This window comes from Phyllostomus discolor, chromosome 8 (assembly GCF_004126475.2).
Source record: "Phyllostomus discolor isolate MPI-MPIP mPhyDis1 chromosome 8, mPhyDis1.pri.v3, whole genome shotgun sequence".
Lineage (NCBI taxonomy): Eukaryota > Metazoa > Chordata > Mammalia > Chiroptera > Phyllostomidae > Phyllostomus > Phyllostomus discolor.
This window is the reverse complement of record NC_040910.2, coordinates 63,506,865-63,533,241: the sequence shown is the minus strand read 5'-3', so window position 1 is coordinate 63,533,241 and position 26,377 is coordinate 63,506,865. Positions and strand designations below refer to the sequence as shown.

The 26,377-nt window shown below is 41.9% G+C and overlaps 2 pseudogenes; one reads left to right on the top strand and one right to left on the bottom strand.

Annotated features, from left to right (window-relative positions):
* The window catches only part of LOC114515385, a 53,460-nt pseudogene extending 32,948 nt beyond the window's left edge, over window positions 1-20,512 (top strand).
* Window positions 20,513-21,167: 655 nt separating this feature from the next.
* LOC114515384 lies at window positions 21,168-22,665 on the bottom strand (annotated as a pseudogene).
* Window positions 22,666-26,377: the final 3,712 nt, after the last annotated feature.

Here is a 26,377-nt window from a genome sequence, read left to right as displayed (position 1 = left end):
GTTGGCTGAAGGTCTCTTATATATGGCCTTTATTATGTTGAGGAATGCTCCCTCTATTCCCACTTTGCCGAGTGTTTTTATCATAAATGGGTGCTGTACCTTATCAAATGCTTTTTCTGCATTTGATATGATCATGTGGTTTTTGTCTTTGCTTTTATTTATGTGATGTTACATTTACCGATTTGCGAATATTGTACCATCCTTGCATCACTGGAATGAATCCCACTTGGTCATAGTGTATGATCTTTTTAATGTATTGTTGGATGTGGTTTGCCAGTATTTTGTTGAGGATTTTAGCATCAATGTTCATCAGTGATATTGGCCTGAAGTTTTCTTTCTTTGTTGTGTCTTTATCTGGTTTTGGAATTAGGATGGTGTTGGTCTCATAAAAAGAGTTTGGGAATCTCCCATATTTTGGGATTTTTTGGAATAGTCTGTGAAGGATACGGGTTAGCTCTTCCTTAAATGCTTTGTAGAATTCTCCTGTGAAACCATCTGGTCCAGGGTTTTTGTGTGTTGGGAGTTTTTTTATTACTGCTTCAATTTCTTTTGCTGTTATTGGTTTGTTTAGGCTTTCTGCTTCTTCTTCATTGAGTTTTGGAAGAGTATATTTTTCTAGAAAGTTGCCCATTTCACCTAGGTTTTCAAATTTCTTGGCATACAGTTCTTCATAGTAATTTCTTACAATCCTTTGTATTTCTGTGGTGTCAGTTGTAATCTCTCCTCTTTCACTTCTGATTGTGTTTATTTGGGTCTTCTCTCTTTTTTTCTTGATGAGCCTGCTTAAAGGCTTGTTGATTTTGTTTATCTTTAAAAAAAAAAAAAAAACAGCTCCCAGATTCATTGATCCTTAGAATTGTGCTTTTAGTCTCTATGTCATTTAATTCTGCTGTGATCTTGGTTATTGCCTTCCTTCTACTTGCTCTGGGCTGTCTTTGTTGTTGTTCCTCAAGTTCTTGTAGGCGTAGGGTTAGGTTGTTTGTTTGAAATGTTTCTAACTTTTTTAGGTGGGCCTGTATCGCTATGGACTTCCCTTTCAGGATAGCCTTGGCTGTGTCCCATAAGGTTTGGATTGTTGTGAGTTCATTTTCATTTGTTTCCAGAAACTTTTTGATATCTTCCCTAATTTCATTCTTGACCCATTCATTGTTTAATAGCATGCTATTCAATCTCCATGATTTTGAGTGTTTTGTGTTTTTTTCCTTGGGGTTGGTTTCTAGTTTCAGTCCCTTGTGGCCAGACAAAATGCTTGGTATGATTTCAATTTTCTTGAATTTGTTGAGGCTTGTTTTGTGTCCTATCATTTTGTCAATCTTTGAAAATGTTCCATGTACATTTGAAAAGAATGTGTATTTAGCTTCTTTGGGGTGGAGGGCTCTGTATATATCAGTAAAGTCCATTTCATCTAGGGTATTGTTCAATGCCACAATATCTTTGTTGATATTTTGTTTGGAAGGTCTGTCCATTTTTTATTGTGGGGTGTTAAAATCCCCCACTATAATTGTGTTGCTGTCCATATCTTTGGTGAAGTCCTCTAAGATTGTCCTTATGTATTTAGGTGCTCCTATGTTGGGTGCATATATATTTACAATATTTATGTCTTCTTGGTGGATTCTTCCCTTGAGTATTATGAAGTGACTTTCTGGGTCTCTCTTTATGGCCCTTTTTTGGAAGTCTGTTTTGTCTGATGTGAGTATTGCTACCCCGACTTTTTTTCCCTGTCCATTTGCTTGGAAGATTTGTTTCTAGCCCTTCACTTTCAGCCTGTGCAGGTCTTTTATCCTGAGGTGGGTCTCTTATAGGCAGCATATGTGTGGGTCATGTTTTCTTATCCATTCAGCTATTCTATGTCTTTTGATCGGAGCATTTAATCCATTTACATTTAAGGTTATTATTAATACGTACTTATTCATTGTCTTTTATGTACGTGTGTTCCTCTCTCTCTCTTTTCCTTCCCTTCCTTAAAGTAGTCCCTTTAGCATCTCTTGCAGAGGTGGTTGCTGGAGGTGTATTCTTTTAGACTTCTTTTGTGTGGGAAGTTCCTTATTTGGCCTTCTATCTTGATTGAGAGCCTTGCTGGGTAAAGTAGCCTTGGTTGCAGGCCTCTGTTTCTCATTACTTGGAATATTTCTTGCCATTCTCTTCTGGCTTGGAGTGTTTCCATTGAGAAGTCAGCTGTTAGCCTTATTGAGGCTCCCTTGTATGTTACTTCCTGTTTCTCCCTTGCTGCCTTTAATATTCTCTTTTTGTCTTGAAATTTTGCCATTTCAATTATGATGTGTCTTGAGGTGGGCCTCTTTGAGTTCCTCTTAATTGGGACTCTCTGTGTTTCCTGGATTTGTGTGACTTTTTCTCTCATCAAATTAGGGATGTTTTCCATCATTACTTTTTTCAAATAGGTTTTCTATCCCTTGCTCTTCTTCTTCTTCTGGTATCCCTATTTTAGGGATATTATCACATTTCATATTGCCTTGTATTTCTCTTAATCCCTCTTCATTGTTCCTGAGCCTCTTTTTCTTTTCTTGCTCTTTCTGGGTTTTCTACTTTGTCCTCTAGCTCGCTAATCCATTCTTCTGCTTCATCAATCCTGCTTTTCATTCCTTCTACTGTGTTCCTCAGTTCAGAAATGGCATTCTTCATTTCCTCTTGGCCATTGTTGAGAGTTTCTATTGCCTTTTTCATGTTGATATAGTTTGCAGTGAGATCGTTGTAGCTTCCCTCTAGTTTCTGGTAGCTCATTGTGCGTTCTTTGAGCTTCCTGATAATCATTGTTTTGAACTCAATATCTGATAGTTGAGTTGCCGCTATTTCATTTAGCATTTTTTCTGACGTTCCTCCTTTCCCTTCAATTGGGGATTGTTTCTTTGTGTTCTCATTGTTCGTGGGATTCTTCTTGTTGGCCTCTGTTTCTTAAATTGATCTGTTCTGGTTCCCTGCGGTTATGGTGTGAACTTCTGTGGTAGAATACCTGTGAGAATCAGTGGTGCAATCTCCTTCGTGTATCCTGATGTTCACAACTTCCCCCTACTCTCTTTTATGATGAGTTGGAAGAGTAAGGCAAAATGGTTTAAGACAGCAAGACAGTATACTATGATATTTACATCAGCAGCCAGTAGAGAAGAGATGGGTTATCCTTTGGCTCCTTATAGTGTTAACCATGATCCTCCACCCCACTAGCCATGTTTTAGAAAGGATAGAAAGAAGATAAGACTCTTATTGGGGACAAAAGGATTGTTAGTTGGATTTAGAAAGCTGTGAGGCTGTGGGAGGTCAGATTCTAAGGTAGGGTTGGAATAAAGATTAGTAAATAGGAGTAGTGTGTAAAAGAATAGAGACAACCCCCACAATAATATAGTTCAGGAAATTGCAAAGTAGGCTGAGATCAGGTCGCAGTGTTGAGTAGTATTTACAATTGTATGAACTAGGTCTTATTTACAGTAATATTAAAGCAACAGTCTTGTGGCAGAATCTATGAGATATAGATAACAAGAATAAGGAGTATAGAACCTTGAGAGGTGTAGTAATGGAATACAGATGAAGGATAGTAAATTATCAACACACTGTGACTGAGATAACAGGGGGAACCTATCAAATGACAATATAACCAGCCAAGCAAAGAAGATTATACAGAAAGAAAAAGAATACCAAAATACTATTAAAATAAAAATGTCAGAAATGTGAGAAAAAGATAATACAAATTTGCAGTAACTTGCAAGCTCAAAAATAAAAAAAAGGGAAAAAAAGCCGAAGATGTAGTGCAGGAGAGATAAATTTGGAGTGGAAGGAATAATACTAGGATGAATAGAAGAGAAACATAAGGGATTGAGAGATATAAAAATAATAAGAATTGAAAAATAAAAAGTCACTTAAAACACAAGATAAAATCAATCAACCAACAACACCCCCAAAAAACAAAACATAACAAAACAAAACAAACCTCTTGTTGGTTTCTAACTGGCCAGACCAGTTTTTCTGGTCTTGCTGGCTTCAGCAGGCTGAGGGGTGTTTGAAATGCTTATCACTCTTCCCAGTCAAATCTCAGTAAGTCTCTCAAGTACCATCCCCAGGGCCAGCAGGGCACTCTCACCAGAGCCAATCTGACTTTCCCCTATAGGACCCTGGGCGCTCCTGAGCATGCTGTCCGGAGCTCACTGCCACGGTCTCCTGGGCTACAGGGCCCTACAGGGCTCTTGCGTCTTTTCAGTTTCATGATGCAAGCTCCAGGTATTGCAAGGAGATGTGCCCTTCCCCCACATTTCACCGTGGTGGGCACTATGTTCTCGGGAAGCACCTGCAACTTTTCTGGATTCACGGTGCATCCTCTGGGGATCGTAAAAGGGTGCGCCCATCCACCAAGTTTTTGAGTTTCAGGCTCTAGGAATACTCTAAGCACCACATCCCTTCTGGGTTCACAGCATGAGAGTCAGGGTTCCTGAGGGGGCGCGCGCTTCCACAGTTCACCACTGCAGACTCCAGAAGCCTGAGAATGCCTGTGCCCTTTCCTAGATTGGGCCAGCGAGGTCTGGGTTTTCCACTGATCCACACTCCCACTGGGCTGGGGGTGCAGGCACACTTCCAGGCTGCCCCTGGTCTTGCGGGCTGGAGGCACTCACTTCTCCCAGGGCTATGGGTGGGTGCTCACAGCCCCTGGGCGATTGTCTCCCAACAACTCCCCTCTCTGTGCCTTCAAGCCACAAGGTCTCCCCTGGTGTTGCTCAACCCCTGTAGTCCGGGGAGGGAGCAGCAACTCCACTCTCCTGGGTGTCCTGAGGCAGACCTGGGAGCACCAGGCCTGGGGACTGCAACCCCCCTGGTCCTGGAGCTGATCCCTGGGTCCCTGTTGTCCTGAAGCAGTCTCCTTACCATCTGGTTTTTTCAATGTCCGCTATAATTTTTGATGTCCTGTTTTCAAAAATGTTTCGGTAACCTAGGCCACTTGTTCTGTTCCTCCGCGGATCAGCAAGTTTCCCTCCTCTTCGCAGAAGCCAAGAATCATGCGGCCTCAGTGTTTATATAACCGACTCTGGAGGCTGCCATGGCAGTCCCGACACCCAACCTGGATGGGTGTTGGGCCTGAATGGTTCTAATAACTAGACTGTAGACCCTAGTTTAACTTAAAATCATTTTGTCTCTCTTCCCCAGCCACCCTCATCCAAAAGGACAGTAGTGAGCCTAAACCTCTACAATCAAGCTTCCTGTTCCCTTCTTTAATTGCCTATCTTGCATCAGCATCTAGATAAAAGGAGAGAGGGAAGAGACTAACCTCCAACTCATTTGAGAGATAGTGTTGGAGGAGAGCTCTACAGATTCTCAGGACTATGACAAAGACAAACAAGTGGGTCCTAGACCCAATGAAGCCATAAATTGCTGAAGGCAAAAATGACCAAATTGAAGCTGACTGACTTCAGGCACATTATGAGAAGGCAGAGCTCTTTGGAAAAGAAAACAGTGCTGGGAAAAAATAGAAGGCAGTTAGGAATAAAACAGAAACAGAGGTTTGGATACAAAGAACAGACTGACAGCTATCTGAGGGGAGGGAGAGGGGAGGACTGAATGAAAGAAGGGGAAGGAATTATCCACAGAACATATATGCCTGACCAATAGACACAGACAACAGTATGATGCTGGCCAGAGGAAAGGGGGTGGGAGCTGGGCAGAGGTGAGCAAAGGAGGGGAAAATGGGGACATCTGTAATAGAGTCAATAATAAAAATAAAGAAAAAAAGAAAGCAGTTGAAAAGAAAGCAGTGTGAAATGGATTGGCTGCATGACAGAAGCCACAGGTGTGAGTCTATAGGAGCTGGTGTTTTGAGGACAGGACGAAGACATCATTCATTCAATAGGATCTCCTGGAGTTGGAGCCACTCAATGGCATGCAACACACACACACGAGACTAACATTTGTGGAGTGCTTACTGTATGCCAGATATTGTCCAAGTAATTTTTCATTTGATCAATGTTGCTTTTAATTCTCACAACAGTCTAGGACACAGGTGGCAAACATAAGGCCTGTGGGCCGAATCCAGCCCTCCACCTTGTTTTATCTGGCCTGGCACCTCTACCCTCTGGCAGCACCAGGCTCTCACTTAACTGTTGAGGAGTACCATATCTTTCAGACTATAAGACGCACTTTTCCCACCTGCCACCAATTTGGGAGGAATAATGGTTGCTAATGCTGATGTTGAGTTCCGTTTACATTTACATTAGTGAAATATTATGTTATTTGTGTTATTAAATATTTTACCACATTTTTTGCTTCAAAATCTTTTCCTATTTTCCTTCTCTAAAACCTAGGTGCATCTTATGGTCCAAAAATACAGTAGTTACATTTATACAGTCCTAAAATTACATTTGGCCCTTTGAAGGCTGATGTGGCCCCTGGTGAAAATGAGTTTGACACCCCTGGTCTAGGACGTCTAATTCTGTGCATGAGAAAACCAGTCTTCAGAGAGGTTAAACGAATGGCCTAAGACCTTTCAGCTAAGAAAAAGCAGAGCTAAGGATGGGAACATTGTTTTGTCTGCCTCTGAAGCCCCTTTTCTTTATGCCACATGGCATAAACATTTGGTTTGACAAATCTGATAGTTCATTTCCTTTGAAAATAATAGTCAGATTTCACATGGGTATCTTTTTGAGAATGCAGCTGAGAGGTTTCCAGTGTTCTTTGCCCTGACTTAGGAGAGTTGGAAAACAAATATGATGCAGGAGTCTGAATGCAGAAATGAAGGAGAGCCAAGGAGAGCTTTTGTTTTCAAATCAAGCAAGGCCACATGAGAGACGCAAGGAAGTAGACAGAATCCTCCTGAAGTGGAGTTCACCAAACCAAGATGGCCAGAGGATGCACTTCATATGCAGAAGACTACCAAAGCCTATAATTGCTTTTTGGCATAAATGTTTGTAAGAATTTTTTATAACAGATGAGTGTCCAGAGAAATAGCCTTGACCTTGGTGCATAGGCAACAGTCAGTCATCTTGCAGACAGGCAGAGATAGCAATAAATAGTAATTCAGTCTGGTGCAGACCCACTTCGTGCATGCTTCTGGAATCAACTTGGCTGGCTAATTGTGCCACCAAGGATCTGGAAAGACTGGAGCTGTGCCACACCCAAAGCAAGGTGAGGAAAGGGGTGGTGTTTTAGGGGTAGTCTGTGCATAAAAGGAGCCAGAAGGAACTTCTTGTCTGGTCTCTCCTCACTGGCAGCTTATTAATCCAGCCAATGCTGACTTCACTGCTCCTAGACAGTCTTACCTGTAGTGACACAGCTATCCACTGAATGCTTTTATGGGCAGGGAACTCTTTGTGCAGTTTCTCAAAGTCTTTTAACATCCTGAGGTATAGGTATTATAATTTTAATTTTTCAGATAGGACATTGGGGCAGAGCACCTTGCCAGTATCCTGCGGATGATCAGTAGTGGGCAGAATTCAAACTCAGGAGTTGGCAAACTATAGTTGGTGGGCCAAATCCAGTTGCTTCATTGCCTGTTCTTGTAAGTAAAGTTTTATTGGCATCCAGTCATACCCCCTCATTTACATATTTTCTCTGGCTGCTTTCACACTATATGAGCAGCACTGAGTGGTTTTGAAACAGTGCTTTTGAAAGTAAATATTTCCTTTAAGGCCAGAAATATTTACTCTCTGGCTTCTTACAGGAAAAGTTTGCCCAAGTCGCGCTTGGAAGCCTGTTTTCTTACCACTTCATCTTGCTTCTCTCTACACCACTGCTGTATGGCATTCACAGTTGTCAACAGTCACTTTCAGCAGACAGAAGGACCTCAGGCCAAGGACCTCAGCAGCACAGCCACAGGAATTCAAGGCACTTGGGGGCAGAGACCATGGCCCCAAGAAGAGAGGGGTCCATCAGTCCAGGGATTAATGCACAAGCCCCTGTTTTGGAGGAAGGTCAGGGAAGTCTGGTAGGTTCCCTTTACCAACTTCGGCAAACTGCTTGACCGTCCTCTCTGCCTCCCTGAGGTTTATTCTCTGACTTCTGGACTGTTGCACTGTTCTCTGCAGGTGCCAGCAGAGTTGCTGGTGCACAACTCCAGGGGGCATCATTGGCATGCTCCAGGGCACTTATTTACTTATGTTACTCTTAGGTGCTATGATCACCTAGGACTGGGTCCAAGTCTGGAAAAGGTGGGAGAGACTGGTGTGGCTGCTCTTGGAGTCTGCAGTAAGAGGTTCTGTTATCAGGTTTCTGAGATAGCAGCTTGTGGTCGTGGGTGTGAGGGTGGCAGCTGGAGCCCTGAAGCTCTGGGGCCCTGCAGAGCAGAGGGATTTGAAGAAGCAGAGAAGGAAATCCCTGGGCAAGAGTTTGAGGGGACTGTCATGAGAAGGGAGCCCAAGTCCCCACAGTCTCAACACCACAAAATACAAATACTGCAGTGAGTTTACTGGGGACAAAAACCTATAAGCAGAGAAGTGTCAGAGCACATGGTATGGCCCAGGCAGCCTGAGCACCAAGTACAAACCTGCAATCTGAACAAAACCAGGCCATTGCCTCCAGCACCCATGGGGTGATGAAGTGGACAAAGCACAGGGTAGAGTTTTTTCAGGTTTGAGGGAAATGTGGGGCCGTGGTAACATTTAGATGAAGCCATGTTTTGGGAGGTTTAGAGCAAAGCAGGGCTGCAGGTTGAGGGTTAACGCCACAGTCTTGTTTCTTCTGAAACAATACATCTGAAATAGCTGGGGCTGTAGACACTAGATGACAAAGATGGATGTTAGAGGGGAAACAACGTCTGCTGCAGTGGCAGAGCTCAGGTTTGGAATGCTTCTCTCTGACCGAAAAACCAGGCCTCTTAGTCTTGTCCATTCATCTAATTCCATCTGTAGACCTAGAAATGCTTTTATTCCTGTGCTGCTCTAGGATGTATATGCATCTGAAGTCACACATGTGAATGTGCCTCCATGTGAAAAAACCAGAGTCGTCCACTTAGGCCCGATGAAGCTGCTTATTGAATTTTCTGATAACACTGTAGGGATTCAGAGCAAGTCACCCCAAAAAGTGCCTCTGTGGTGTACAGTTTATTTTGAGCTAAAGGCAAATAAGACCCTGAGGGCTCAAGAGAAACATCTGCCACCCCCCACCCCCTTAACTACCTGGGAGATTAGCAGCCCTGCTCATCATAAAAGATGATCTGAGGTAGCCTTTTTGACCTATCTGTAGAGCAGGGCAAACTACTATTTGCATATACCTGCTCTCCTTATTGTCCTGCAAGACCCTCCTTTGCTCTGAAGCCCCAAGGTGCCTTACCTGTCCTTAGCTCAGAATGCCATGTGTACACCTCATTTTCCCTTCCTGTCCCTGAACCTCTCACATGTGTGGGGTCTCCAACTCTCTCATGTGTGTGGGTTCCCATGCATACATATGTAATTAAATTTGGTTATTTTCCCTTGTGGCTGAGTCTCATGTGGATTTAATTATTAGACCAGCTGAAAGATCCTTGACACATAGCAGAAAGATTTTTTTCTCCCCAACAATACATTCTTCCTACTTGTTCCTTAGTTTTGTTGAGAGCTAACAGTTAAGTTTAAAAGAAATGTAATCTTACATTCTCTTCTTAATTCCAAATGTATAAAAGAAACTGCAAAACTGTCATTCTCCAGAATATTTGAGGTCTTGCTTCCCAGAATTGTCATCAGTTTGGCCCAAATAAACTCATAAAAATTCTTTACAGTTTTGGACATTTCTTATGTGAGCATTCTTTCCCCTTCTTTATATGTCATTTTTGCTTCTACACCACAAGAGGTTTAGTTAACTGATTTCTGAGGGTCCTTCCATCCCAATCTCAAGTTTGAAGGGGGTCCTATGACCTTCAGCACCCCTTCTAAAGTGTTCTTTTCTAGAAGTAAGAATCCTGCTTGGTTCATCACATGTAGAAGATCCCACTTTTGTGGGCATAGTTGCTTCTTTCAATTCAACACAGAATCCCAGTGTTGAAGTACTCTGGTGGACCTTCTCAATCTGTGGAAATACCATAGTATGTAGAGGTGGAAGCTGCTACTCTTTTTTAAAAACTGTGGTAAAATATACATAACAAAATTTATAATTTTAAACATTTAAGTGTACAATGTGGTGGCCTTAAGTACATTCACATTGTTGTGTAACTATCATCACTATCCATTTCCAGAAAATTTTCATCTTCCCAAACTGAAAATTTGTACTTATTAAACACTAACTCCCCATTCCTCATTCCACCCATCCATGGAAACCACCATTGTACCTTTTTCTTTTTTATTGAATTTATTGGGGTGACATTGGTTAATAAAATTACATAGGCTTCAGGTATACAATTCTATACCATTCTACTTTCTGTCTCTATGAATTTCACTATTCTAGGTATCAAGTATAAGTGAAATTATATAATATTTGTCCTTTTGTGTTTGGTTTATTTTACTTAGAATAATGTTTTTGAGGTTCATCCATGTTGTACCATGTCAATTTCATTCCTTTTTTTAAGACTGGATAATATTGTATTATATGTATACACCCTTTCTTGTTCATCTATCACCTTTGGTGGATATTTGGATTATTTCAACCTCTTGGCTCTTGTGAATAATCCTGCTATGAACATTGGTGTACAAGCATTGTTTAAGTTCCTGCTATCAATTCTTTTGGATACATCCCTAGTAATAGAATTGCTGGTTCATATGATAATTTCTACATTTAGCTTTTTGAGGAACTTCCAAACTGTTTTTCAAAGTGGCTGCACTAATTTACACTGCCACCAGCAATGTGCAAGTCTTCCAATTTCTCACCAGCACTTGTTATTTTTTAAAGAGTTTATTTATTTTTAGATGGCAGAGAGGAAGAAAGAGGGAGGTAAACATCTGATGTGAGAGAGAAGCATCAATCAGTTCCCTTTTGTATGCATCTTGACCAGGGATGGAACCTGCAACCCAGGCATGTGCTCTAACCAGGAATCAAGGAATCAAACCTTATGCTTTGCAGCATGATGCCCAACTAACTCAGCCACACTGGTCAGGGCTTATTTTTTGTTTTTGTTTTTATAAACAACAGTCATACTAATTGCTGTTGGAAATAGTATTGCCTCATGGGTTTGATTTGCCTTTTTCACATGGCTAGTGATGTTGAGCATTTTTTCACATGCTAATTGGCCATTTGTGTATCTTCCTAGGAGAAATGTCTATTCAAGTTTTTCACTGAGGTTGTTACCAGTAAAAGCAGATTCTGTACTTTCTCCAAGCCAGCTATATCAGTCAGTATAGGCTAGGTTATGCTGCAGAAACAACCAACTTTGATATCTCAGTTGCTGAAGACAGCAAATTTATTCCTCATTCCTTTTACATGTCCAACACAGGTACACAGGAGAGCTCTGCTCATTGTGGTACTCAAGGACACAAGTTGACTGTGACTTCCTAGCCACATGTGCATCCACTGTTACCATGTCAGTGTGAAGAAGACATGTCAAAGCATATGCTACATCTCAGAGCTTCTGCTTTCATATTCAATTTACCAAAACTAGTTTCATGGTTATGCCAAACTTCAAAGGAAAGTTCAGTGGTGAAATTTAAGTGAAGCAGGGAACTGTTATCCTAACATGAGCTTGGAAAAAGAAGAAAGAGTATATTTGTGAATATACAGCAATATTGACCACTACATCTGCCCACATATTCCAGCCTCATCTGGGGGTTGGTTTGGAGTTGGGAACCTGGCCTCATGCAGAACCATGCTAATTGTTACCAGAATGTCTCATTTCTTCCCTGGCCACTAGTCTTTGAAGTTTGTTGTATAAGATTATATCTTCTTCTTTAATTGCTACTGTAAATTTTTGACTATTTCCTTCTATATTTTATTAATTTTATTATATTTCAGGTGAGGGAGATTCTGGCACTATGGGTCAGTTGGCCATCTTTACCTGGAACTGTTTTCTTTTCTTTTTTTTTAACTTTAATATATGCTATTTCTTCTTCTTTTTTTAGATTTTATTTATTTATTTTTAGAGAGGGGAAGGGAGGGAGAAAGAGAGAGGGAGAAACATCAATGTGTGGTTGCTTCTCATGTGGCCCCCACTGGGCACCTGGCCCTCAACCCAGGCATGTGCCCTGACTGGGAATCGAACCTGTGATGCTTTGGTTCATAGCCCGCACTCAATCAGCTGAGCTATGCCAGCCAGGGCCTGGAACTCTTTTCTCACATAAGTATTGAAGATGTAATGCAAAGGCAAGAGCTCTGTGTAATGTCCTATCTAGCCCTGCCCTGAAAATCCATCTATAGGTAATGAATAGTTAACATTCGTTAAACTCGGCATGTCCTATCATGGATTATCTCATCTCACCCTCACTCCAACCCCTGAGGTCAATATCACTATACCCACCTTGTTTCTGGAGAAACGGAGGCTGCAATCCAGTGCTACATGTAGGCATGGTACATGACCATCCGGGGTCCAGCAGGGCCTCCTGCTGCTCTGGAGCAAGCAGAGGGGTCCTCAGAGTTGAACTGAAGATCAAGGAAGGTTGGCTGGGCCTGACTCCTCTCTGCTCTGAGCTCCACTCCGTTTTCTCACATGATGTGTGCCTCTGTGTGGAACAACATCTCACTGGGAAGTGGAACAGTAAGTAATTCAGAAATATTTCATAAATAGATGAATTTTGAGCCTGTTTTTGAATAGTAGTTATATTTGAAATTGAATTGAATTCTGAGGTTTTCGTTAACTCCCATGTGAAACACAGGTTCTTTTCTGTGGACTACACTTGGATATGATCTTTTGTGGTCCTGGCTCCCTAGAAGTGCATTCATTGGTTTCAGTGTTTTTCTAGGACAGTATCCACTGTTTCATCACATCTTAAAGTGGGTCTATGACCCAAAGTCTTATTAATTCCTGCCTTAAAACATCTAGATGGTTTTGTTCAAAATTCCAAATAATATTTACAATTTTAAAAAATATCAATATTTTAAGTTCATTCTGTTGAAAGCAGCATCCAGTTTGGGGCTCTGAATGTCAGCACACACAGTTCAGTACTTGATCAGTCCTCTAGGAGGCAGCAAAACCTGCAAATAAACTTGATACTCTCAGGTGTTTGAATTTACCATATTTTTACACCAAGGATCCGAACTTCTTTCAGCACTTTCAGTTGTTTAGCTCAAAATGAGCTAAATATACTAAAGTGCTAGAGCTGTTATTGTTCCAGATTTTGACTGCAGACTGATTGTTGTAAGGACTCAGGTAATACAGATGTTCCCTCAACCAAACTAGAGACAGGGATTAAAGCTTTAATATTTTTGTGTTCTGAGTCCCTGGGGCAGAGTGGGTTGAACAAATGACTGAGTAGATTGCCATGAGAGATACTCCATGCTAGGGAAAGTTTGAGGAGAAAAGTAGTTTACTTTTGAGCATATTTATTGCACTTGAGATGCTAATTATCGCAGATGGATATATGAGAATGCAGTTCAGAGAACCCCCAGCTAGAGATAAAAATGTGGGAGTCATCAGATGGCATTTAGAGCCATGAGATTAGAAAGAGCTCAGGAAGGGAGTGTGTGCAGAAAGACAGATGATGTAAGAACTGCTCTGTAGGCACACTCCAAGGTCAAGAGGTTAGGAAGATAAGAAAGAACCAGCAAAGGAGACTGAGAAGTTGCAGCTAGAAGTAGCAAGAAAATCAGAAGAGTACACTGAGAAAAGTACTGTTAAATAGGGAAAAAGCAGAGCAGGAAGTGATCAGCTGGCTCAGTCACTGCTGAAAGGTCAAGTAGAATTAAGACCTGAAGGATGAGTATTAGATGTAGAAGTATAGAGGCCTTTGGAGACCTTCACAAGAGTAGTTTCATGGAATGACTTGGACAAAAGTCTGAGTGGAATGGGCTCACAAGAGAACTGCAGGAGAGACATGGAATCAGCACATATAGACAACATTTTTGAGAAATTTTTCTGGGAAAGAAAAGAAACCAATGAGATAGTAGCTGGAGAGAGGAATGAGATTAAAAGAATATTTATAAAATGGGAGAAATACCATTAAGTTTATATGTTGTAGGGGAATGATTAGTGGAGAGTGAGGGACTAATGGCACAGCAGAGCAAGGAAGAAGGGTTGGGAAGCTGTCTTGAGACACCAGCAGGTGGTGGGGTACTGAGTGCAGAGGAACACTGGCTTTGACTAGAAGCCAGGGCCATTCACCCATCCTGACAGGAGGTGGGGGACTGTGTTTGGACACAGATTTATGGAGATGGGTAGTCATCTTTGTCTGGGATAGTGTAGGCCCACTCTTGAATGCTTCTGGTTTCTCAGCTAGGTCAACTGAGGATGAAGACCAGGAAGGAAGTGTTGGAGGTTTGAGGACAGAGGAGAAAGGAAATAGCTTCTCAGAGGAGGGGGATACATGGAAAGAGGGAAAGAAAGAGAGGGGATCGCAACAGAAATACTATAGGATTTCCAGGAGGGCTATGTGACCTGGAATTTAGAAGTGAGACCAGTTAACAAGCTGGGTGTCTTTCTCCAGGCATGTTCAGTGGGACATTGACTCTTTTTATTGGTCTTTTCACAGAAGCAATGTTTTGGTTTATTGACCAGGTCTAACATTGGTGTTTTCCCCCCTCCCTTTAACTTCTGCCTTTGCTTTTATTAATCATTTCCTCCCACTTATATTCTTCCAGCTTCTGGTGTTGAAAATTTGATTCATTTAGTTTTAGGCTTTTTCCCCCCTTGTTCCCCTTGTTTTCAAATAAATTTACATAAGGTGATAAATTTTTCTCTAGGTTGTCTTTTGTCACCATCCTACAGGATTTGATAGTTAACTCTCATGTTAAAATTCATTTTTAGAGAGTTTGTAATTTTGATGTTTATTTCCTCTTTCCACCCTGAATTGAGCAATTTATAACATTAAGTTGTGGTTAATTTCTAATTTTACTGCATTGGGGTCAGCGTGATTGTTGATTTTGGAATTTTTTGAGATTTTTCTTTGTGGTCTAATATTTATGAATGAAATATATTCCAAAGTAGGAATCATAAAGATGTTTCTACTTACTATAGCACTGTAAACTCATCCCCTCAATATAGCAAAGAAATATAAAATAAGCAACATTTAAATTAGATAACCAGGCTCAAAGCCATGGAGCATATCTCCATGGACAGCAGGTGGCACAGAAACACAATGTGGGGCACTGGCCTGAAGTCATAGGACAGCTGGACCCCAGGTCTGCAATCCAGCAGAGACACTGGGGGTTTGACTCCATGGGTAATAGGACTAAAACTGCTTTAATAGAGGAGGGGCAGTAGAGTCTGCGGTGGGCTTCCTGGGTCCTGAAAGGTGATTAAAAAAAAAAAAGCTGCTGTCTATCTCTGCCTAGGGTTACAGCTTATGCGAAGTGGCCATTCAGGGAAGTGAGAGGACACAGAAACAGCTAAGCCAGGCTCTGGCTTAGTGACTGGATCTGCAATATTCTTAATAAGCCTCAGGGCAGGGCCTTGAACCACCCCATCTAATACCTGCCTGGACTGGGGGTCCCAGGGTGACAGTAGAGTTAATTGTAACACTGAAGGAGGAGTGAACAAGCTGTCCAGCAGAAAGAAGCCTGAAAGTAGACACTCTACTCAGCAATGAAAAGGTAGGGTGACCATACATCCTACTTTCCCACAGATAATCCCAGTGTATAATGCAAGTACAGGATTGTATTAATATAACCCTCTCTCACACTCATAGTATCCTGGTTTGCATGATCAATGTGTGATTACCTGACATAGATGAAATTAAAAGACAACAGTCTGGAAAAAGGATTGAAAATGAATCTCACTTAGACATGGAATTTTCCATGCTGCTTTCAGAAATCACCAACAGTAATGAGAAATGTCAGATACAAACATAAGTACTATTTTTTTTCAAGATTTTATTTATTTTTGAGAGAGAAGGAAGGAGGGAGAAAGAGAGGGAAAGAAACATCATCTGAGAGAGAAACATTGATCAGTTGCCTCTTGTACACACCCTGACCAGTGATGGAACCCACAACCCAGGCATGTGCCTGACCTGAGTGAACAGGAGACCTTTTGCTCTGCAGGAGGAAGCCCAACCAAGCAAACCACACAGGTCAGGGCCATAAGCACCTTCTAGGAGACAGGTGAAATTCCAAACCTTGGAGGGCTGACAGAGCACTTAAAATCACACAGGTGAGAGCTGGTCTGAGGAGGAGCCAGTTATGTTTACTACCAAGGTGACGGTGGAGCCCAATGTGTAAAACCCTTCCAAAGAACAATGAGAGTATGGTTCTCATATGCCTAGAATTAAAATTTGAAATATAATAGAAGTAACATATTAAAACAAATATTTACAGAGTTAGGAAAAATGACCAGATAAAAAGAAGAGTTTACTTCAAAGCCATTTCATGGTGTCCTAGGGATATCAGCACAGAATGGTAATTCAGCCATGTATAATAGTAAAATTTTTAAATTTCATAGACAAAAAAATAATAATTGGGGCAGCAAGGTAATTAAATAACTTATGAGGAAAAAAAAACCAAGCTTGTTTCAGACTTCATTACAGCAACATTCAAGGCTAGAAGACAATGAAGCAATATCTACACATTCCTCAAGAAACAAAGTATTGCCCAAGAATTTTATACTCAGTTAAACAGTTTTTCTTTCTTTTTGAAATTATATTTTATTGATTATGCTATCACAACTGTCCCAATTTTACACCCTTTGTCCTCCCTACATAGCACCCTCCATTCCCTGAGGCAATCCCCCTCATGTTCATGGGTCTTGCATGTAAGTTTTTTGGCTACTCCATTTCCTATACTGTACTTTACATTTCCATGGCTATTCTGTAACTACCTCTTTGCAATTCTTAATCCCCTCACCTCTTCACCCATTCCCCCACATGCCTCTCTCCCATCTGGCAACCATCAAAATGCTGTCCATATCCATGATCATCTGTCTGTTCTTCTTGTTTCTTAGTTTGTTTTTTAGATTCTATGGTTGATAGATATGTATTTTTGCCATTTTATTGTTCATAGTTTTGATCTTCTTCTTTTTCTTAAATAAGTCCCTTTAACATTTCATATAATAATGGGTTGATGATGATGAACTCCTTTAGTTTTTTCTTCTCTGGGAAGTACCTTATTTGCCCTTGATTCTAAATGACAACTTTGCTGGGTAGAGCAATCTTGGCTGCAGGTCCTTGCTTTTCATGATTTTGAATACTTTGTGCTAGTCACTTCTAGCTTTCAAGGTTTATTTTGAGAAGCTGACAGTCTTGTGGGAACTCCCCTGGGGGTAACTAACTTCCTTTCACTTGCTGCTTTTAAGATTCTCTCTTTATCTTTAACCTTTGGCATTTTATTATGATGTGTCTTGGAGTGGGCCTCTTTGCATCCATCTTGTTTGTGACTCTCTGCTTCCTGGACTTGTATGTTTATTTCCTTCACCAAATTAGGAAAGTATTCTTTCATTATTTTTTTCAATAGATTTCAAATTTCTTGCTCTTTCTCCTCTCCTTCTGGCAACCCCATGAAGCACATGTAATGCTTGAAGTTGTCTCAGAGACTACTTACACTATCCTTGTTTTTATTCTTCTTTCTTCTTATTGTTCTGATTGGTGGTTTTTTGCTTCCTTATGTTCCAAATCATTGTTTTGATTCTCAGCTTCATCCACTCTACTGTTGTTTTCATGTAGATTGTTCTTTATTTCAATTAGTGTATACTTCATTTCTAACTAGATTTTTATGCTATTGGGGTCCTCACTAGTTCCTTGAGCATCTGTGTAACCAGTGTTTTGAACTGTGCATATGATAAGATTGTTGATATCTATTTTGTTTAGTTCTTTTTCTGGAGTTTTGATCTGTTCTTTCATTTGGGCCATGTTTCTTTGTCTCCTCATTTTGGCAGCCTCCCTGTGTTGCTTCTATGTATTAGATAGAGCTGCTATGACTCTCTGTATTGATAGCATGGCCTAATGTAGTAGGTACCCTGTAGGTTCCAGTGGCACAGCCTCCCCTATCACCCAAGCTGGGTACTTGAGGTGTGCCCATGATGTGGGCTGAGTACACCCTCCCCTTGTAGTTGAGCTTTGGTTACTTTGGAGGTCAATGGGTGGGATTTACCCAGACCAGTCAGCTACAAGGATTGGCTGTGACCACTGACCACCAATCTCCACCCTATGGGGAGGATCAGCTGTGCAGGGGCAGGGTGATGGTACTCCGATGTAGTCTGTAGCTTTTCAGTGGGTGCGCAGGCTCTGGAGTTTCCCAGGTGGTACAGACCAAGGTCAGCTCCTGCCCGTGTTTTGCCCAGGGCCACCCTGCCTGAGCTATAAAGCAATCTGAGGTGACTGCTACTTGTGCTGGGCTTGGAAATTCCTAGGAGAAGCCAAGCTGTGAATTTAGGGTGGCAGCTGCTAGTGCCAGGCCTGGGGCCAATTAGCAAGTGGGCTGGTGACTCACTGAAGTCAGCTGTTGCTAGTTTGAAAGGATTGTGGATGTTGTAAAGCATGGGCCAAGACCAGCCATTCATATGGAAAAGCCTCTGTTAACAGCTGTAATTTGGATGGGACAGAACCTCAGGGGATCTCCAGGACAGGGCAAACAGTGTTAGCCAGGTTGATGGAGTCTCAGATATGGCACCAGTCTGCCAGTTCTGTGGCTCTGTGGGGGAGGGTTCAGAAAAAGAACAATCACCTCTTCTACCTTTCTGTCTGAAAGAAAGCTGTCCCCCAACTCTCACCTTGATGCCAGACACTTCAGTTCCTTCTTGTGTACTACTGGTGTTTTTCAAGCTGCTACCCGGTGCTGGATTCAGAGGGAGTGAGTTTGAATAAGTCTGTGTGTGGGTTCTTTAAGAGGTGCTGTTTGGGACTCCAGAAATTTCTTCTGTTGACTCAATCCCCACTGGTTTTTGCAGGCAGAAGTGATGTGGACTTACCTTCCTGGCACTGGAACCCTGGGCTGGAGGGCATGGTGTGGGACTGGGGCTCCTTGGTCCTGAGATATCCCTCCCAAATCTGTACCCGCATGTGGATGTGGGACTAATCTGTTGCATGTCTCTACTCCCCCTACCAGTCTGGATAGATGTCGTTTTTTTAATTCTGTAGTTCTCAGACTTCCATTCATCTTAATTTCTGATGGTTCTGAGTGATTGGTGTTCTATAATGTAGTTGTAATTTTGATGTGAGGAGGTGAGCTGTGTTTACCTATGCTGCCACCTTGACTGGAGGTCCACAGTGTTTTTTTCTAAATAGTTTTTCAAGTAAAGGCAACAAAGATTTTTGAACATGAAGAGCTCAGAGAATGTATTTTCCATAAATTCTTCTTGAAGATGAGATCACAAGGTGGTGAGATGGCACCCCAGGGTGGGGGGGTTAGGCAGTATGCAGAGTGGAGGCCCTCCCCAGCCCACTGTATAGTTTTGGAGGTTTTAGCCCTGCTGAGTTGGGTCAGTTCTTTGTGACTCCTCCCTCTTCAGTTGTGCTTCATCCATACAATGGAACAGTTCTGTGTGGGCACAGGCTACAGATGAGCTACCTAATAGATGAGACCATCAGAGACTGGAGTTTGGTGTCAATGAAGTCATTGAATCCAACAACACTTCTCAGAGAACTCCCAATTACAGTATTTCAAGCACAATTAACCCTCAGGCCCCTAAATTCATTCTTAGTTGCACAACTTCCCAAAAGACTCCTGATGACATAAAGAAGTGAACTACAGCTCCATCTACTGACAGTACCCAGGCTCCACCCATGCTGGGTGGTGGTTCCAATGCGGAGGCAGAGGTTCTGGAAAATGACGGCATCTTGGGTGGTGTTGGACCAAGGGAGCATATAGGGAAGAAAAAACGTCCACCTGGATATTATGGTTACTTGAAAGATGACAGTGAGGGCAGCATATCCAAGCAGCCCCATCAATGGCCTTGAAGCCCAGCCATCTGGAACACTGCAGGCACAGAGGAATAGAGGTGGTGGATGACAGGCCTTTGTCGGGACACTGGGATTGCAGGTGCCCTCGGTACTCTACTACTTGTCATACGCTGTGCCCTGTGGCTCTTTTCTTTGAGCCCTGGACAGCAATGCTGGGGCTGCAGGGCTGAGGCCAGGGCCTGCCATTGACCGGTCCTGTTTCCTGCAGAGGCTGGTGGGGCCCACCTGTCGAGGACAGCTGTGGCTCACCCTTATGCTGGGACTGATCCTACTGGAAACTTTGGAGTGGCTAATAAATACTTGAATCCTTGGCTGAGGGCTCATCTGCCAATGGGGTGGAGTTGTACACTGTGGGAACAGGGACTCAGACTAGCTACAACCAAGAGCACCACCCCTCCTGCCAATGCCCAGCCCTTGTGGTAGGCACTGCTCTGTCAGTCAGCCTAAGTCATGGGACAGCCCAGGATGCATTGGAAAGCATGGTAGCAAAAGAATCTGTCCAAGATTATACCATAAAAAACAAACAAGAGGTTGAGATCAGTCTAAGTAAGAGTGACTCTGGAAAGACCCTCTGCTGTCCTTGTGCTGCACCCAAAACAAATTGTTCACAAGGAGTCTGGTGGGTGTCAGAAACTTATCAAAAATACTGAGTATGCTGTGGATGTAGAACTTAGTAAAGAACTGCTTTCTCCAGGAGTTGAAAATAAGAATCTTAAATGCCACAGACCCTACAGACTATTTGCAGTGGTCCACTGTCACGGCAGCAGTGCAATGGGCAGTCATGACACTGCAAGTGTCTCTCAGGTCGGCCAGGAATGGCTGGCTGTGGGTGCCCGCTGCGTGCTTGTCCAACACCAGCTCTCACCGACTGCCTTCCTCCGTTTAGAGAGGAAACTCTTTCTCCTTCTGGGGATAAATGGGCTAGAATGAAAAGGAGGTGCCTTGGGGTTTGTGTGCAACATATTGACTTCTAACTTCCAAATCAAAATCATTTGGTTGAAACAGATTGTCACTTGACTTAAGAAAATACACACAAAAAAACATGATTCTGAAATAATGCTGATTCCTGAGTAAGAAAGGGGAACTGACATTTGATTCCCAATCTGATTACTTAATAGAATAAATTCTACACCAACAACACCACTTGTAAATTTTTGAAAATGAATTTTATCTTTCCTTGAAAAATAATTTTTTAAAAAAGATTTTATTTATTCATCTTTAGAGAGAGGTGAATGGAGGGAGAGAAACATTGATATGTGAAAGACACACCAATTGGTTGCCTCTTGCACACCAACTGGGGACCTGGCCTGAAACCCAGGCCTGTGCCTTCATTGGGGATTGAACGAGTGACCTTTTCAGTTCACAGGCTGGCATTCAATCCACTGAGCCACACCAGCCAATACTATAAACTCTACTTTGTGACAATGCTATTCCTTTAATCTGCTGCTGTGTCTGGTTTGCCATTATGTTACTATAGACTTTTACATCTCTATTCAGAAGCTAAATTGGCCTGTACTTTCTTTTATATTATCTTTGTGACCATTTGAACTGAATGAAATGTGAAACTTTTTATCATTTCCCATACTCAGGGAGAGCATAAGAATAATCCATTCCTTGAGGATTTGATAAAATTAGCCATAAAACCATCTGGGTGCCTGCCCTGCCGGGCAGGAGGAGACTTTTGACAATATTTTCTAGTTCTTCCATGGTGACCGATTTTCCATCCATTCTCCAGCCACAGTAAGTAGCAGGAGTTGTGGCTATTTTGTGGAGAGCAGCTGAAATGGAACAGTCATGGGGGGACATGGGATGGGTCACGGGGAGCTTTGGGCTTGGAGAACTCTCACAGGTTGTGATGTCTGGGTGAGCGTAGCTGTCACTCAGGTAGGCATTGCTGGGCTTGGCCACCTTTAGGTAGACAACATCATACGTGTTCTTCAGGGCTGCCACAGCATCCTTATGCATGACGTCCTCCAGCCCCACACTGTTGACCGCCAAAATCTTGTCTCCAATCTGCAACCTCTCATCCTTGTGGGCAGCACCCCCTTCGATAATCTTGGTTACATAGATGCTATTATCTCCAGGGATGTGCTGGTTCCCTACACCTCCTGCGATGCTGAAGCCAAGACCTTAGGCCCCTTGATGAGCTTGATCTCCATGAGTTTCTCAGCTGGGGGCTTCTGGGGCCTGACATAGAGGCCTGCCTCCTTGAGGGCCTCCACCGCAGCTGAGTGGGTCACCTCTCACACATCCACTTCATTTACAAACAAGATGCTATCGTTGACCCTGAGGCGGCCATCCTGGGCCGCAGCCCCACCAGGAATGATCTTGGTGATGAAAATGATGGGTCGTCACCGATGTGTGGGTTGTCAGTGCCACCTGCGATGCTGAAGCCCAGACCTGAGTTACCCCTTTCCAAAGTTATCCCCTCGTATTCCATTTCCCCCTCGGTCCCGTTCATCTGCAACTCATATCCTGGAGCTTCTAGGGTGTCTGTGTTGACAATCACAGGGGGAGAATTGGCCTGGTTGGGGAGGTGGGCCGGGCTGTGCTCCAGAGGGGGCGTGTCTTCATCTTGGTAGTGGTATTTCTTGGTTGTCACTATACAGAGACAGTCCATGTTGGGGGCCCTGGCCTCGGCGGCGGGTAAGGGGCTCTGACTTCATGGGAGTTTCGTTCCTCCCCTCCATGGGTTCTCACCCTTCCCCCCTCCGCACCCCACTTTTGCAGGGGTGGCCAGGATGGGGGGAGGGGTGAGAGGGGAAAGAGGGATTTGGAGAAGGGAAGGGTAGGGGAGCGTGGGAGAGAGGGGAAGGGGGCTCTAAAAGGGAGTCCCCAATGGAGGGGGGGATTGAGGAGCACACCCCAGTGCTCAGGAGGGACGGGGACACCGGGGGCTAGCAGCCCCGGAGTTCGGGGGCTGGGGCATGAGCTGAGGTGGGGGAAGGGAACTGGATTTCGGGGAGCCCCAGGGAGGGGGGTATCTTGCCTACCAGCCAGGGGCTAGGGGTCTTAGTGGGAGGAGTGGGGTGGGGGGGGCGGTTGGAGGCAGCAGCGGCGAGGGAGCCGTAGAGCCAGAGCTGAAAAATAAATTTTAATCCATCACTCTTTCCTCCCCCACCCTTTAGTTTTTGATAAAAAATTAAAATTAGCCAGTTATCAGAGAAGAAAAAGTTCTTTGAAAGAAAAATAAACACAAAAATAAGTTGCTGGTTCCTAACAGGAAAAAATACATTTTAATAACTGCAATGAGAAACTGCTCATGTAAACGTTATAGATCGAATATTTGGAGTTAAGGTGTTAGCATATACGCAGATGATTGTGACTTTATTGCCACTAAAAGACTTCAAATTGCATTCATGCTTCTGTGTACACAAAATGAAATATGGGCAAAGTAATGAAGATTGATCTTGCCTGAAGTGTGCTCTGTTTAATTCTCTAGCCTGTTCTCCTATAATGTTATACCCCTAAACTACACAGTTTAATGATACATAGTCATATAAAGTTGTCACTTACCGATAAAATTTACAAAGTTAGTTTAAAAAAAACAGAAGAGATCACAAGATGTGATCTCCCACAAAATGAGTGGGGAGAAAACACTTTGGTGGAATAACTAGTAGAAACTCTAACAAAAACAAATGTGGGGATTATGGCTACAGAGCAGAATGTATAATTTTATAAATCCAGTGATGAGGAAAGTGGAAATGGTATGATTAACAAAAATTGTGATGAAAAGGGAAAGAAAAGGAAGGGATGTTTAAACATACTACTTCCCTGATTCAGACTCGGGTCCTCGAAGTCTGTGTGTTGTGGCTGTGAGAGACAAATTCACATGGATGGCAGGAGTCCTGTGGAGAAAAAAGGACGGCATGGCCACTCTCTAAGTGAGAGAGAGGGCCCCGACCCCTGCCTGGACAGGCTTTTATTGCTTTTCTGGGCACATTACATAGAGGATGGTCCTCATTTACTATGCACAGGTTCGCTGTAGGTGATTACCTTTTATAGATAACAAAGGAAAGAATGTTGCTAATTACTTCAAAAAGAAGGATATTACAGATCAAGGAGAAAAGTAGTTGAACTAGTTACACTCCATACTTGGGAGGTTTAGCACAGATTTCGGGAAGTTACTTTAAAGATATGCAGTAAACATTTGCTGCCTCAATCCAGGGTGAGGGAGTTTTAGCAAAAGCAAGTCTCATAACAGCCTACATACAATGCAGGCCTGATTCCCCTGGGAGAACCTACCTGTAGGCATGAGTCCTATGTGCTGGACATTGCTCCCCACTGGTCTTTCTGAGTGGGGGCTGGGCTACATTTCCCACGCCACACGGAATGGTCCCCTATACTTCCCTCATCAATTTTATATAGAAAGGGATCAAAATATCTATTAAAGGCTCATTTTAAAATCAAGAAATGGAAGTGTGTATGAATGTGAAAATTTTTAAAAAGTACATGCTAAAAAAATCATTTGACATTTGGTGCAGCAAAGGAGAAGGGGGAATGGAAAAAGAGAATGCATGCTATGTTATCATTGTCCAGAACAGGGAATCAACTGACACAGTCTGAAGAAACAGAGGACTGAGAGTATCATATAAAGTTATGGTTATACAAGTAACTTCTTAAATAAAAACACAAACCTTCCAGCCTGGGCTGGTGTGGCTCAGTGGACTGAGTGCCAGCCTGTGAACTGAAAGTTGCTGGTTGGATTCCCAGTCAGGGCACAAGCCTGGGTTGAGGGCCAGGTCCCTAGTAGGGGGCATACAAGAAGGAACCACACATTGCTGTTTCTCTCCCTCTCTCCTTCCCTTCCCCTCTCTCTAAAAGTAAATAAATAAAATCTTAAAAAAAACAACCTTCCAACTAATCAGAAGAAACACACCTAAAACACAGCAAAGCAAACAGGAAGCACATAATTAAAGAGTAACAAAGGATTAAAAAGTCTATGAAAACATACAATAAAATAATATAACTGTCACATGAGTAGGGCTAAATTCATCTATTGCAAGAAAAAAAGATTTGCAGTTTGAATCACAAAGCAAAACTTGGTGCTCTATTCAAGGGAATTACCTAAAAGAAAGGCTTCAGAAAATATGAAAACAAAAGGTCAAAGGTGTAGTTACTAACATAAACAAAATTCAGCAGGCTTGTCATACTATCACACAAGCTCATATTCAGGGCAAAGGTTGACAACATTAACTGATAAAAGGAAGGTCATTTTATAATGAAAAGGAACCATTTATAAGAATATAGGAAGGTATTTGTGAACAAATAACATAGCATCATTATAAATGACTCCAAAAAACTAAGGAGAAATAAAACCACAATAGTAGTAATTGATTTTAATTTACTTCTGTCAGATTACAACAGGTCAAAAACCATTTAAGGACAAAGAAGACTGATATAAAAATTAGTAGGCTGAAAACTATTCTGTTTACAGAAAGTTCCCAATAGTTTTCAGCCTACTAATGAGTTAAGAAACAGAATGAGTTTCTTAAATTATTCACAAAAATTAACCCTCCTTTAGGCCACAAAGAAAAACTCAAATATTTCAAAACTACAAAGTAGTACAGACAACATTGATCTCTGATCTGATCACAATGAAATAAAACTAAAAATTAATAACATAATAACAAAACAACCCTTGTATCTGGAAGCCTTTCAGCTGACACTCTCCAAACTTAAAAACTATTGCATTGGCCAAAATGTACATTTAGTTTTTTCTGTAAAATAAAAGACATGCTTTACATGTTCACCAATAACTTTATTGATTTTAATATTTTGAGTATGTCAGCCAACTCCTGTATGGTAGAACATTGATTGTTCTCAGTTAATGTTTCAATTTGATCGCTATCAACTATAACTGGTCTACCTGACTGTGTAGCATTGTCCAGTGAGATATCTCTAGCATAAAACTTCGAAAACCACTTTTGACACATTCAATCAGTTACAGCACCTTCTCCCTACACTGCACAGATCTTTTTTGTGTGTTTCAGGATCATTTTTACCTTTCTTGAAATAATAAAGCACAATATACCAAAAGTGTTGCATATTTTCTTCCATCTTCAATATTAAAATGTCTACACAAAAATTCACCAATTTTGAGAATTTTTTTTAAATGCACACTGATACAATACAATCTAACAAAATTGTTTCAAATGAAGTTAAAGACAACTAAACACTACTAGAGCCATCCTACAGAAAAAAACAAATGAACTTTTTGGCCAATCCAATACATCAAAGCTAAATTAAAAGCCAAAATTTTGGGATATCTACAATAAAAAGTATGAAAACACTATGCATCAGAAATTATGGGATATATCTGAAGTGCATGTCTATATCTAAGGGCTAAGTATTAACCTTAAATATTTACATTAACAAAAAATAATTTAGAATTTAAGCATCCAACTCATGAAGTTAGAAAAAAGCAACAAAAGTACCCCTAAAGAAGGCAGTAAAAAGGCATTAAAATAAAAGCAGAAATTTGTGAATTTGGAACAACAAAAAATGGTAGAACT